The 13716-nt window shown below is 45.3% G+C and overlaps 1 pseudogene; it reads left to right on the forward strand.

Annotated features, from left to right (window-relative positions):
* On the forward strand, positions 2409-4159 carry Gm5049 (predicted gene 5049; annotated as a pseudogene).

Here is a 13716-nt window from a genome sequence, read left to right on the forward strand (position 1 = left end):
AAGGACAGTGTCTTAGCATTTTATTGCTGTGAACAGACACCACGACCAAGACAACTTTTGTAAGGACAACATTTCATTGGGGCTGGTTTAGATCAAAGGTTCAGTCTACTATCATCAAGGTGTGAGTGTGGCAGCATCCATGTAAGGCATGGAGCTGAGAGTCCTACATCTTCATCTGAAGGCTGCTAGCAGACTTACAGGGAGCTAGGATGAGGGTCTTAAGCCCATGCCCACAATAATACACTCCAATGAGGCCACACCTTCAAATAGTGCCACTCCCTGGGCCAAGCATATACAAACCATCACAGACAGGGAATGAATTTACCTCATGTGTAGGTTGAAGTTAAGTGGGGTTTGGGCGTGGAGGTGTGTGTTTGCGTGGCTCTTCAACAGGGCAGAGTGAGTGATAACAGGACATTGAAAGCCACTGAAGTGCTCAGAGGTCCTACATTGCAAGGGAGAATCTTCAACCTGGAGACTAAATGACACAAGGAGACAAAAACTGAGAGTGGGACCTTGTTAAGGGAGGTGTTGGTCAATTAAAAGCCCAAATGTGAGAATAGAGAGATATCCGGTGGTTAAGAGCACTGATTGCTCTTCTAAAGGAATCAGGTTTGGTTCCCAGCAATGACATGGCCACTCACAACTGTCTGTAACAACAATTTCAGGAGATCTGACACCCTCTTCTAGCCTCTGTGAGCACTGCATGCACATGGAATACAAACATTAATGCAGACAAAACACCTGTATGCATAAGATAAGATTAAAAACAAAAGCCCAGACAGCCTTTCTTCCTGCTTGCTTTCGGTGAGCCAGCCCACAGGGAAGGCCTGACTCACCTCTCGTTTTTTTCCAAGACAGGGTTTCTCTGTATAGTCCTGACTGTCCTGGAACTCACTCTGTAGACCAGGCTGGCCTCAAATTCAGAAATTTACCTGCCTCTGTCTCCCAAGTGCTGGGATTAAAGGCGTGCGCCACCAATGCCTGGCTTGGCTCACCTCTCTACTTCTCTGCTTCTCTCCCTAATACACTATCTCTTTCCTTGTAAGAGAAGATGTTTGAGAAACAGCAGCCGCCTCCTATACCACAAAAATAACTTCTTTGCAGGGACTTAAGGAGTCAAACTAGTTTACTAAAGTAGGACTTTAGTAGAGAAAGTAGCACTCAGAGCTATCTTTGGCTTCCTTTCTCCCTGACCCACTCCTCGTTCATGAGTAATCGATTTGTTTGATCAAAGTGTATGGGAGTCCCTTGAGGAGAGATCAACAAGGGCTTGGTGCAACTTCAGGGTCCAAGTTCTGCCAAGTCCCACCAGAACTTTCTCCTCAGTTGCTCATGGTAGGTGCTGCTGCCTCCATTTCACACATGAGGACAGTGACATGCTTAAAGCTAGGTGACTCACAAGTGGTTGTGTGCAAATATTCTCATCCCGCCCTTGCCCCACCCCGGATTTCCTGCTTCTGTCTCCCCTATACTGCTTCTCCCCTACACTGAATAGTGTCTGCTTATCCCAAGCTTCACAAGACAAATGTGTTTGTTGTGACCGTGCAAAACTCTGGGCTGTTTTGCCTCAAAACTCCCAGAATTACAAAATGTTCAAGACAGCAAGGGAAAGGGAGACCGTTTAACTGGATTTATTTTGCAGATGGGGAGTCTGAGGTAGAGGGAAGGGGAGCAGCTACATCACACCCTCCATCATGTCTTCCACTGTGTCCTCCACCAGGTCCTCCTTGCAGAAGTTTGTGGCTCAGCCTGTTTAGCTTACATTTCTTTCTTCCTTTTTTTTTTAAAGGAAATCTTTTTTATTTATTTATTTATTTATTATTTATTTATTTATTTTTATTTTATATGAGTACTCTGTAGCTGCCTTCAGACACACCAGAAGAGGGCATCAGATCCTGTTACAGATGGTTGTGAGCCACCATGTGGTTGCTGGGAAATGAACACGTGACCTCTGGAAGAGCACTGAGCGCTCTTAAGCGCTGAGCCATCTCTCCAGCTTACTTTTGCACTAATTGCACACTCAACCTAGTCTTGTCCCAAGCTTGCTCCGTGTAGTGGCTATTTCTGGTTGTCAACTCTATCTGGAAGGCTCACCTGCGATCCTACTCTGGAGGCTGGAAGATACAAGTTTCTGACCTGGATCTTGGCCTGGAGATCTTGAGGCATAGTGGCTATGAATTCCAGAAGATTAAGACAGGGAGAACTCCGAGTTCAAGGTCATCTGGGATTATGGTGTGGTGGCACACACCTTTAATCTGGGCCACACCTTCTGCTGGAGACCTACATAAGGACACTGGAAGAAAGAAGGTTCACTCTTTGCCTGCTTGTCTTGTGGGACTGAGCAACTGCTAGACGCTTGGTCTTCCATTCACAGCTGCTGCTGACCATTGTTGAGGAGTTGGACTACAGACTGGCTAACCTCTGCAGGTTCACAATGCAGCAGGCCGCCTTGCTGGTGCAGCGAGGCCCCTGGGGCCATAGTCACAGCAGCGCTGCAGCTGAAGCCTCATGGGCGCTCAGGGTGCGACCTGAGCGCAGCCCTGGAGACCACATCCTCACCCTGGAGTCCATGAACCCGCGGGTGAAGGTGGTGGAGTACGCCGTGCGTGCGGGGACCCATCGTGCTCAAGGCCAGTGAGATCGAGATAGAGCTGCAGCAGGGTATCAAAAAAATAAAATAAAATAAAATAAAATAAAATAAAACACTCACTGAGGTAATCCGAGCCAACATTGGGGATGCCCATGCTATGGGCCAGCAGCCAATCACCTTCCTCCATCAGGTGATGGCACTCTGCACTTTCCCAAACCTGCTAAACAGCCCCAGCTTCCCAGAAGATGCTAAGAAAGGAGCCGGGCGGATCCTGCAGGCTTGTGGTGGAAACAGCTTGGGATTTTACAGTGCTAGCCAGGGCTTTAACTGTACCTGTGAGGATATGGCAGCCTTTATCACCGGGAGAGATGGTGTGCCTGCAGACCCAGACAACATTTACCTGACTACTGGAGCTAGCGACGGTATTTCTACGATCCTAAAGCTCCTGGTCTCCGGTGCTGGCAAGTCACGGACAGGCGAGATGATTCCCATCCCACAGTACCCCTTGTACTCTGCGGTCATCTCCGAGCTCAACGCGGTTCAGGTGAACTACATTCTGGATGAGAACTGCTGGGCTTTAAATGTGGACGAGCTCCGGCGGGCATTGCGGCAAGCCAAAGATCACTAAAGTGGCCCTAAAGTTCTCTTGCATTATCAACCCTGGAAACCCCACGAGCCAGGTACAAAGCAGAAAGTGCAGAGAAGATGTGATTTGCTTTGCCTGAAAAGAGAAGCTTTTTCTCCTGGCTGATGAGCTATACCAGGACAACGTGTGCTCTCCAGACTGCAGATTCCACTCGTTTAAGAAAGTGCTTTACCAGATAGATGGGGCATGAGTACTCCAGCAATGTGGAGCTCGCCTCCTTCCACTCCACCTCCAAGGGCTACGTGGGCAAGTGTGACTACAGAGGGGGCTACATGGAGGTGATCAGTTTGCACCCTGAGATCGAAGGCCAGCTGGTGAAGCTACTCTCCATTCGCCTCTGTCCGCCCGTGTCTGGACAGGTCGCTATGGACATTGTTGTGAATCCACCAGTACCAGGAGAGGAGTCCTTTGAGCAATTCAGCAGAGAAAAAGAATTCGTCCTTGGTAATCTGGCCAAAAAAGCAAAGCTGACAGAAGATCTGTTTAACCAAGTGCCAGGGATTCAGTGCGACCCCTTGCAAAGAGCCATGTATGCGTTTCCTCGGATTCTCATCCCTGCCAAGGCCGTGGAGGCGGCTCAGTCCCATAAAATGGCTCCAGACTTGGTTTACTACATGAAACTCTTGGAGGAGACTGGCATCTGTGTTGTGCCTGGCAGTGGCTTTGGACAGCGAGAAGGCACTTACCACTTCAGAATGACAATTCTCCCTCCCGTGGAGAAACTGAAGACCCTGCTCCATAAGGTCTTTCACCTGAACTTCCTGGAGCAGTACTCCTCCCAATGCCACCCAGGCTGTCCTCAGGGACTCTGCCTCAGACCTCAGGCAGGTCACCAACCCTGTTCATCATCCAAGGAGACTTCGTTCTTTGTGCCTTGATGTTTGAGAGTTCTTCTGAGCAAACAGTGATTTTGCAATGTCAAAATAAATTAATTAAATTAAATAAAAAGGTGTGTGTGTGTGTGTGTCTGTGTGTGTCTGTGTGTGTCTGTGTGTGTGTCTGTGTGTGTGTCTGTGTCTGTGTCTGTGTGTCTGTGGGTGTCTTTCATTTGAGAATCCAGAGCATTGGGGTGGCTAATGAGGAACTCACGCAGCCACTGCCAGGGAGGTAGAACGAATTGTTCAACAACAGCAACATGGGGGGCTCAGCTACTTGGCAGTCACACCTACCTGCTCAGCAATCCCTGCTCTTCACCTCTTCTCCCCTCAGATTGTCAGACCCACAATGTGTGTTGTGGTATGACTGATTATCCTTTTACAAAATTTCCAGCCCCAGGAATCAAATCTGGTTCTCTCACCGAGCTTCCTAGTGTCAGGAAAATCAACCACTGGCTATCAGTACAGGTTCCTCTCGAACTCCTCCAGCTCTGAGTCTCCATTCCTGAAGCGGGATCTCAACCCTTGAAACTGGTCTGGTATCCGCCAAAGACTGAGCCTGAGTAATGCCTACAATTGCCACTAGGTAGCATCAGTGAGCCAGAGGAGCATTCAGGGTTGGAGAGGAAAAAAGGAAACCGAAGAAAAGAGATCGAGGTGATGGATGGCTAGATGGGCGGGTGAGTAGACAGTTGGCAGGTGAGCGAATGGATCCATGAGTGGATGGATGGGTATGGTAGATGGATAGATAGATAGATAGATAGATAGATAGATAGATAGATAGATAGATAGATAGATAGATGATAGATAGATAGATGAGAGAGAGAGAGAGAGATGCTTCGATGGGTGGATGGATCTAAGCAACGTTGGTTGCTTATTTACCTGTTTTTAACAACCACCTAAAGGCTGAGCTCCACCAGCTTGGTGGGGGCAGGGGGAGGACCTGCTCCCTGAGATTCCTCATCATAAGGCATGCACACATATCCTCCTTATTAAACTAAGAAAAAATAAGACACCAAATTATAAGACATCGAACAGGAGAAATTAAATCACTCATACAATTCCCCCTTCTGTTTTGTCTGCCACCTACACCTCAGCATGTGCCTCACCCGCGCTATGCTGCGGTCATTTAAGTCACCCTGGATATTTACATAGTACATATTATGCACCACTTATTTCTTTGCAATGCAAAAGTGCCCAGGCACAGCTCAACTTCCCCACAAATAGATCTACAACTGAAATCCAAATCTGCCTGGCTTCAAAACCTTCCGCTATTAAATGACCTATTTTATGCGAAGCTTCCTGGGGAGCCTAAAGAGAAAAAAAGCCACTTGATCTCAAAAAGGACACTTCAGCTCCCATTTCATCCAGAGTTCTCTTCTGGTGAGCAGAGAGAAAAAGACTAGATTTAATCACCCAGAGCAATCCAGTACCGGGCTGGGGCCAGGATCTGGTTCTGTGGGTGTGGTAGAGGCATTCCAGGTGAAAGGTTAAGAGAAGGTAGGTGCTGAGTCCTGTGTCTTCAGGTCACAGAGATAACTGTTGATATAGTCAGGCTCACTCGCTGCTAAGCCCCTTATGTTAACCCCGAGGGCTTGGGTGATGGCTGCTGATGACTAAGCCCTTAGCCAGGAGGTCTGTGTGAATTTACCTCCACTCCCAGGACTAGGAGCTGGATGAGCCCTCGGAATTGGATTCACAGCAAAATCGGGACCTGAGACACAAAGATGAGTTTGCTGAGGGCTTCTTAGAGGAAACACATGTATTAACTGCTTTATGCCCCGCTGTGTCAAAACACCTGACAAGGACAGCCTAAGGAAAGGAAGATTTGCTTAGCTCATAGTTTGAGGGTCTTTGGGAGAAAGGCCAGGAAGTAGCAGTAGGAGGCAGCTGGCCATATATTATTTATGGGAACCAGATAAAAGTGAACGTTCATGCTTAGTTCTTGTTCCATTTTGTATTCAGTCCCAGACCCCAGTCCAGGGTATTGGGGGCAGGGCGTCAAACATTTAGAGAGAGCTCTTACTTACCATCTCAACTAACCCAAACTAGGTACTTTCTCATAGACATGCCCAGAGGTTTGTCTCCTGGGTCATTCTAGATCCTGCTGAAGTGACAAAATTAGTCATCACAAGACCCTTCTCCCTCCTACCAGAAGGAAAAGACCCCTACCTGTCAGGATATACAGTCCAGGACCGCTGTTACTGCTCTGGGGCCAGGCAACCCCATGACAGAGCCAAAACAAGGATGTGTAGCCAGAGAAAACAAACAAACCAAAAACTGGAGGCCTTGGAAATTCTGGATCAGACAAGGCCTGAAGCTCACTCAGTGTAGTTCAGAATTCTGCTGACTTTTTCTTTAAGCTAGCTGGAGTTAAAGTTTCCATTACTGAGAGTCCTAAGATATCTTGACTGATTTTATACACACACACACACACACACACACACATATATATGCTAACATGAAAATAAATCAATGTTTAGAAAATTTCTTAAGTCAGAGCAATCGTAAAAATAAGGTTTGTCCCAGAAAAATCTGATCCCAAAGTGGTTTTTCTGTTGTTGTTGCTGCTGCTGTTTGTTTCTCACTCGGATCTCTCCTGCCACCACCTCCCAGGCTCTGGAATGTACAGGCATGCACCAGCATAGCCAGGTTCACACCTAAACTATAAACCACAAATGATTACTTTCATATCTTTCCAAAAACAGGAAGCTTCCAGTTCCCTTTGGCTTTAGCGAGTTGATGCATCACCTCTTTCCCCTGGGACTTCTCCTGCTTTCTATGGAAACTCCCTTAAGCATCCTTCTCCACAGATCCATGGAATTGCCAAATGGTACTCTAATGGTTTGGGCTCCTGAGAATAAACTGCTCTGTTAGTTTTCAGATGTGAACTATTAGGATAATTCAAAACCCAACATCGAGTCAGGTGACTTTAGTGCTTGTCTGCTGTGCTTAGCAGCAGTCATTCCTGAAACCCTGGTGACATCACAGAAAATAATTGTCTAGTCACTGACATTGCCCAGCAAGGCAGTCTAAGCAAACAGAATGGCAATGACCTTGTAATGACACTGTTTACAACACGCTTGCCAAGAAGGCGAGGAGGCCATCATCCGGGGACTACTGCATCATCAAAAAAAAACACCTGCTCAGCGCCAACTCAGAGCCACTCCCTCTCCTCTCAAAGTCCACGTGGTAAAGGCTCAAACAGATCCTCCACCCTCCACCATACCCAAGTTGCTCACTGCTCCCGTTTAACTTAGCCAAATCCATTGAACAAGTGTGCCCTTGAGTGGAACTACCAATGCGATTTAATGAGAGAGGAAGGGAGGGATGATGGGAAAGAAGAGGACGAATGGATGGAGCAGAGATGGAGTTGGGAAGAGTTGTCAAATATCCATCAATAAAAACCACCCAAAAAAGGACCAAAAGTGTCTTCTCATGAAGTAAAATTAGCAGAGAAAAGAAATCACTTCTTGGCCACTGAGGGCAGAGTCTCGGGTTCAGTATGCTCACCCCTCACACCCCACTCCACCCCAAGCTTGTTATTCAAGCTCTTTTAAAAAAAAAAATCACAATGACCTTTTGTCTTTCTTCAAAACCGCCTCCACTCCGTGGGCCCCTTCTGTGGCCTCTGCAGCTAATGGAATTTGAAAGGTATACCCCAACAGCTGGGCTTTTGATGTGGGCTGGGCTGGGCTGCTCCGATTTCTTCTTCATGCTTTTCAAGCCAGTTGCAACTATGTTTTTTTTATCAGACTGATTTTCTGTTTGTTCTTCAGGTCTCCCAGGAGAATGGCAAAACATGATAAGTCTCTGCGGCCTTCTTCCATCACGTGACAGAAAATTTCAGATGGAGAGGAGGCGGGAGGATGAGATAGAGGCACCAGTGGAGGAAGAGGCGAGATAACGCTCCAAGTGCCACCACAATAGCTCATACCAAGAGAGGGAGAAGACCTCTGGACTTCAGCTAAAGGTCTGATCAGGAATTTAATCCTCAGATCAGTAACATTCTTTGCAAAGTGGCTTTCGCATGAAGTCCCACACCTACCTGAGGAGGCTGCTGAGGAAGACGTGGTCCCTGCAATGCAACCTCTGCTCCCGCTTGTTGCTGTTGTTTCTAATATAGAGTCTATGAAGTTGGGAGGGAAAAGGATGCGGGAGATGGAGAAGGTAGGGGGAAGAGAAGCAGTAGACTGGACCAGAATTCATTTTATGCCTGTATAAAATCCTCAGACATTAAGAATTTTATCATTTGGACTATGGTCAGGCCAGACCATCTAAAAATAGTTTTTGTGACAAACATCAGAACAGCCTCACCTGTGTCTGCCAGGGGACCTTCTCTACCGGCCTTGTCTCACGTCTGTCCGGAACCCTCCTCTGCTGAGGTCGTTACTGGTTATATTTGAGACCTGTGGCTCAGGCATCAAGGAACCAAGAAACAAAACTTACGCCAACCATTGCTCTACCACAGCTCGCTCCCTTTGACCACTGTAGGACAATTCCCAAGATTAAACTTACTTGGGCAGAATCTCTAGGTTTGGAATAGGGATCTAAAGGTAAACTAATCAGATGCCTCTCGATAGAATTGCTTCTGCAGCATAAATTTTCACTGCTGTCGATGGAACCCACTGCCTTCCTTCCAAAGGAAAATGTTCTGTACACAAAGAATTGGTCGGGAATAATTTCCTTAGGATAGAAAGATGCTTAGCCGTTGAAGGCTGCTCTTCCAGGGGACACAGTTTTGATTGCCCACACCCTCGTGGCCGCTCAGAACTGGCTGTAACTCCAGGTCTAAGTGATCTGGTGGCCTCTTTTGGCAAGTACCAGGCATACACATGGCATATAGTCATGCATGCAGGCAGAACACCCATATACATAAAATAATTTTCTTAATTAAATCATATTTCTCTCTTAAGGTAAATCTGACTGTCTGCAATTTACATCTAGGGGCCTTAGATTGGCTCCTGGGATCATATTGGATGCAAAACTAGACCCTCTTTTGGAAGAGATGCTGTGCTGTGAAGCCCACAGCAGAGCCGAAGGTCAGTAGACAGGGAGACAAGCTCGTTGTTAGCACACAGTCTGATCTGAGAAAACATGGAAGAAGGTCATTGGGGTGATAGACACAAAGACAGCATCATTCTGAAACGGGCGATTCTAACCAGAATCTTTTCTTTAAATCACAATGGTCCCGAGAGAGCCAGGAAAGTGGTGAGTGCCTGCGTTTCATGCTCTCTAGCCGTCTTTGAACTTCTATCAGGGAACACACTTTAATGTGGAGAACCCATGGAAGACAAGAGATTGCAGACGGAGAGATCCAGCTCTGGGCCATTTCAAGAGCTCACTTTGTAGGTGAAAAGAAGACCAAAGAGAAATGCTACAACAGTCACTTTTCTTTGGCTTCAAAGGAACAGCAAAGACGGGCTATCTTTTTAAATACCTTTTTCTATTATTATTAGAAGGAGATTGATCGCTTACATCTTCTCTTTGAATTTTGTACATTTAACTGGTGCCATTCCTACCCTAGTTTCATTTTCTGTTGATACAATAAAATGACCCCCCAAATAACTCAAAATAGGAAAGTACTTATTTCAGCTTATACCTCACAGCCCGTTGCTGAGGGAAGACAGGGCGGTATTTCAAGGCAAGAACCTGGAGGCAGGAACTGAGGCGGACAGTGTAGAAGAACACTGCTTACTGGCCTGCTTTCCATGGCTTGCTCAGCTTGCCTTCTTATACCAGCCAGGACCCACAGTGGGCTGAGCCCTCCCACACCAAACAGTAATCAGAAAAATTCTCTCATAGGTTTACATACAGGCCCATCGGATGGAGTCAAATCTTCAGTTGAAGATCCATCTTTGGGGATAACTCCATCTTGCATCAATTTGACCAGGACAATTCCCATCTCTCTTTGCTTAATTTATGTCTAAGGAAGATTTGATTGAGGCCTAGGATGAGAATGTGGCTAGAGAGAGAACTGGGAAGGAAGAGATCCTTTCAATGTGGTGTGGTGATTTCTGAGATGTAAAGAAATATGGGGACAAAAAATACAAGAACATGTGCCCTGGGTATTTTCTACAGTAGACAAGGCTGCCTTCGGCCAAGTGGCACAGAGTGGCCTCACTGCTAAGAGCAAAACAAAAGCAATTCAACCGAGCCCATGCTTTTGAAATCCAGTATGCTATTGGAGGGGCCTGTTTTTGCCTAGAGAATAATATTCATATATTTCACTATATAGATTTTTACATCTGAAGCCCTTTGTCTGAGAATGACTGGCAAAAATATTAACATAAAGATTTGATGCCAGCAAGAGAGCTTGCTTCTTTTACATTCATCCAACATGATTTCACTCCGTAGTCCAGAGTTGCCTGAACTTCGTATGTAATCCAGGATGACCTCTAACTCATGATCCTCCTGCCTCAGTTTCCCAAGTGTTGGTATCACAGATCTGTGTCCCTATGCCTACCCCTTACTTTTCTAGAAGCTGAGAAGAGTGCAAAGCCCCGAGAGTTAACTCTGCTGCTCATCGTTTCGCTCATCATTTCTGTTAACAGATAATAGGCTGACATAAACATTTTCTGACATTTAGCATGCTCTCAAACTCCCAATTCCCGTACAGTGGGGTATGTGCAAGTCCGGGGATTTGTTTTCTTTCTTGCACATGGGAAAGACATTAGATACACTCTGTCTCAGCTGGAGTTTTTCTTCCCGTAAGGGGCAGTGGTTAATTCAAGTTAATTCAAAAGCTCAACATTGAGTCCCACGGAGAGTCTGATAGATATTGTGGCGGGGGTGGAGGGCTGGAAATCTCTATTTAATACAGTTACCATCGGTAGTCCTCAGTCCATGCTTTGACATATATGGTTCTAGAAGTCCACGGAGCTCCTTACAATCAGCAAGAATAGAAAATCCTGAAGAATGGAGAGCAACAATGTCTCATCACCACAAAGGAAGGCTCCTTGGCCTTTCCTCCCTCCCACTCTTTGTCTCTCAGTGTGTTTCTCTCACCTCAACACCCTTTCTGCCTTCCTCTTTCCCACGGTTTCTTTGCCCTCACTTTGTTTTCAGCCATGATCATGAAAAAGGTAAATGAGGGCAGAAGAAAAGGATACGCTTGTCTCGACTTTCTTAGCACCAGGTAATCTTTGATGATGTTCTTCTTACAGATGATGCAAAAGCCCTATCATACAGCTCCATGACCTTTTTTTCCTTTAGCGTTGCTTAAAATATTGAAGTCTCCATAATGAGTTAGATTGGAGATATAAAAAAAATGAAAAGTCAAGCTAATGAGTGAGTTCCTTTCCAGCAGCTCAGGGAAAGCTTGACTGGAGACGTAAAACTAGAACTCATAGACACCAAGGACAAATGCAGTCCCTCCTTTCAGTTATACAAGTATCAACAGCTATGCTTTTGATGAAGACATGAGATAAGATGAAGTAAAATGGGCGCTGTTGCTGTTAAGGAATTGTTGGGGTGAGGGGCTAGAGGGATGGGTCAGCAGGTAAGATCACTCGCTGTCCAAGCAATTAAAAAGCAAGAAAAGAGATAAAACGGCAGTTGATGACGAACATGAATTCCATGTCACAGCAACCTTGTTTCCTGTTATCTAAGGTCAATGGTTCTCTATCCACAAGAAAGTCTTTACTTAATCCATGGCCCATGTCAACCTGTGGCCGTGGTCTAAAACAGGTTCAGCAGAATGCTTTGCTACTCAAAGATGATGCAAACGCAACAGTTGGCAGGTGTCAGTTTTCAAGCTTTGAAGCGGTACTTTTATGCTTTGGTCATAGCACTATAATCAAATATCTTCTCAAAATGCAGAGTGAGCATCAATGTAATGATCCCCAGCACCCAGAGAACCATGTGACCATGACGTAGCACTCTGTACAACTACAGTGAATGGTGCTGCTATACTGGACTGACTCCTCCAAGCTCCTCCAAGACACAAGTGAAGATGCGTGATTGATTGCCTTATACACTCCCACCCATCTAAGATATTGCTTCTTGACTGCTGCCTGTAGATCCCGAGAGCTCACTGGTAGATACCAGCAGTTCAAGAACTTAAATTTAAGAGAAAAAATATACATATATACCTTTATTTTCACTAATTCTAATATGTTGTATTTATTTATTTTGATGTGGAAATGTCAATTTTAAATATAAAAATGATTGGCATTAAGGCATTAATTTAATTATACAATTAATTAATTAATTAATTGTATAATTAGCTAAAAAACAAAAACAAAAACAAAAGGGGCCATAATATGAGAAAGAATTCTTGCAATAAGTTCACAAAAGTCTACTAAAGCATCCAATCAAATAATCTCTAAACAAAAGTCTAATACTTAGCACCTATTAAACTCTCCAATGAGAAAAAAAACTTAGCAATATATCTCTTGGATTTACTTTCAAAAATTTTTTATTGTTTTTTAATTGAAAATAGATTCTTCTCTCATATATCCCAACCACAATTTTCTCTCAACTCCTCCAGCTTCTCTCCCTCTCCCCTCCCCCTCCCTCAGACTCACTCCCCCTCTGTTTCCATTTCAGAAAAAGCAGGCTTCCAAGAGACAACAGCCAAACAGGACAAAAAAGATACAATAAGACAAGGCAAAAGCTCTCACATTGAGGCTGGAGAGCCAACCCAATAGGAGGAAAAAATGTCTCAAGGACAGGCAAAAGGGTCAGAGATACACCCACTCCCACTGTTAGGAGTCCCACAGAAACACCAAGCTAACACCATAGTATATCTGCAGAGGAGCTTGTGCAGACCCATGTAGGGCCCATGCTTGCCTGCTTCCATGCTTGCCTGCTTCAGTCTCTGTGAGCCTGTGTGAGCCCTGCTTAGTTGATTCAGTGGGTCATGTTCCCCTGTTGTCCTCCATGCCCTGCGACTCATGCCATCTTTCCTCCCCCTCTTCACTGGGGTTCCCAGTCTATGAGGTGAGAGACGTGATGGAGACCTCCAAAGTTAGACTATCTCCTTATAACGTCTGGCTCTAGGTCTCTGTGCAGGCTTCTATCTGCTGCTGGAGGAAGCCTCTCTGATATCTGATAATGACTAGACAAAGAACCAACTATGAGTATAGCAGAGTATCATTAGGAATCATTTCATTGATTTTTTTTTTCTTGTTGTGTGTTTGGATCTCTCATAGGTCTCTGGGCTATCCAGTCTCTGGTTCCCAACTATCTGAGCAGTATAGGGCATGGGTTCTCTCTTGTAGCCTAGGCCTCAAGTTAAACCAAACATTGCTTGGCCATCCCCACAAGTTCTTAGCACCATTGCCCTAGCATTTCTTGCAGGAAGGATAGATTGTAGGTGGAAGGATTTGTAGCTGGGTTGGTGTCCAGGTTTCTCCTTCTGTAACCTGGAGCATGTCTTCTTAAGCCAATGAGACTAGAGTGTATGGATGAACCCATGCAGGTACCAGATCAAGCTTTTGGATTTGAAATCATCAGAATGTAAGACATATCTACCATAGGATCCTAGGGCTTCTTTTTAGACATTATACACTTCTTTATTCCTCTCTTACAAGGAAATTCACAAAGTTACTTTCTCTCACAAAACCAATTCCATGTATGTGTATGTATGTATATGTATA

The sequence above is a fragment of the Mus musculus genome, chromosome 1 (assembly GCF_000001635.26).
Source record: "Mus musculus strain C57BL/6J chromosome 1, GRCm38.p6 C57BL/6J".
NCBI lineage: Eukaryota > Metazoa > Chordata > Mammalia > Rodentia > Muridae > Mus > Mus musculus.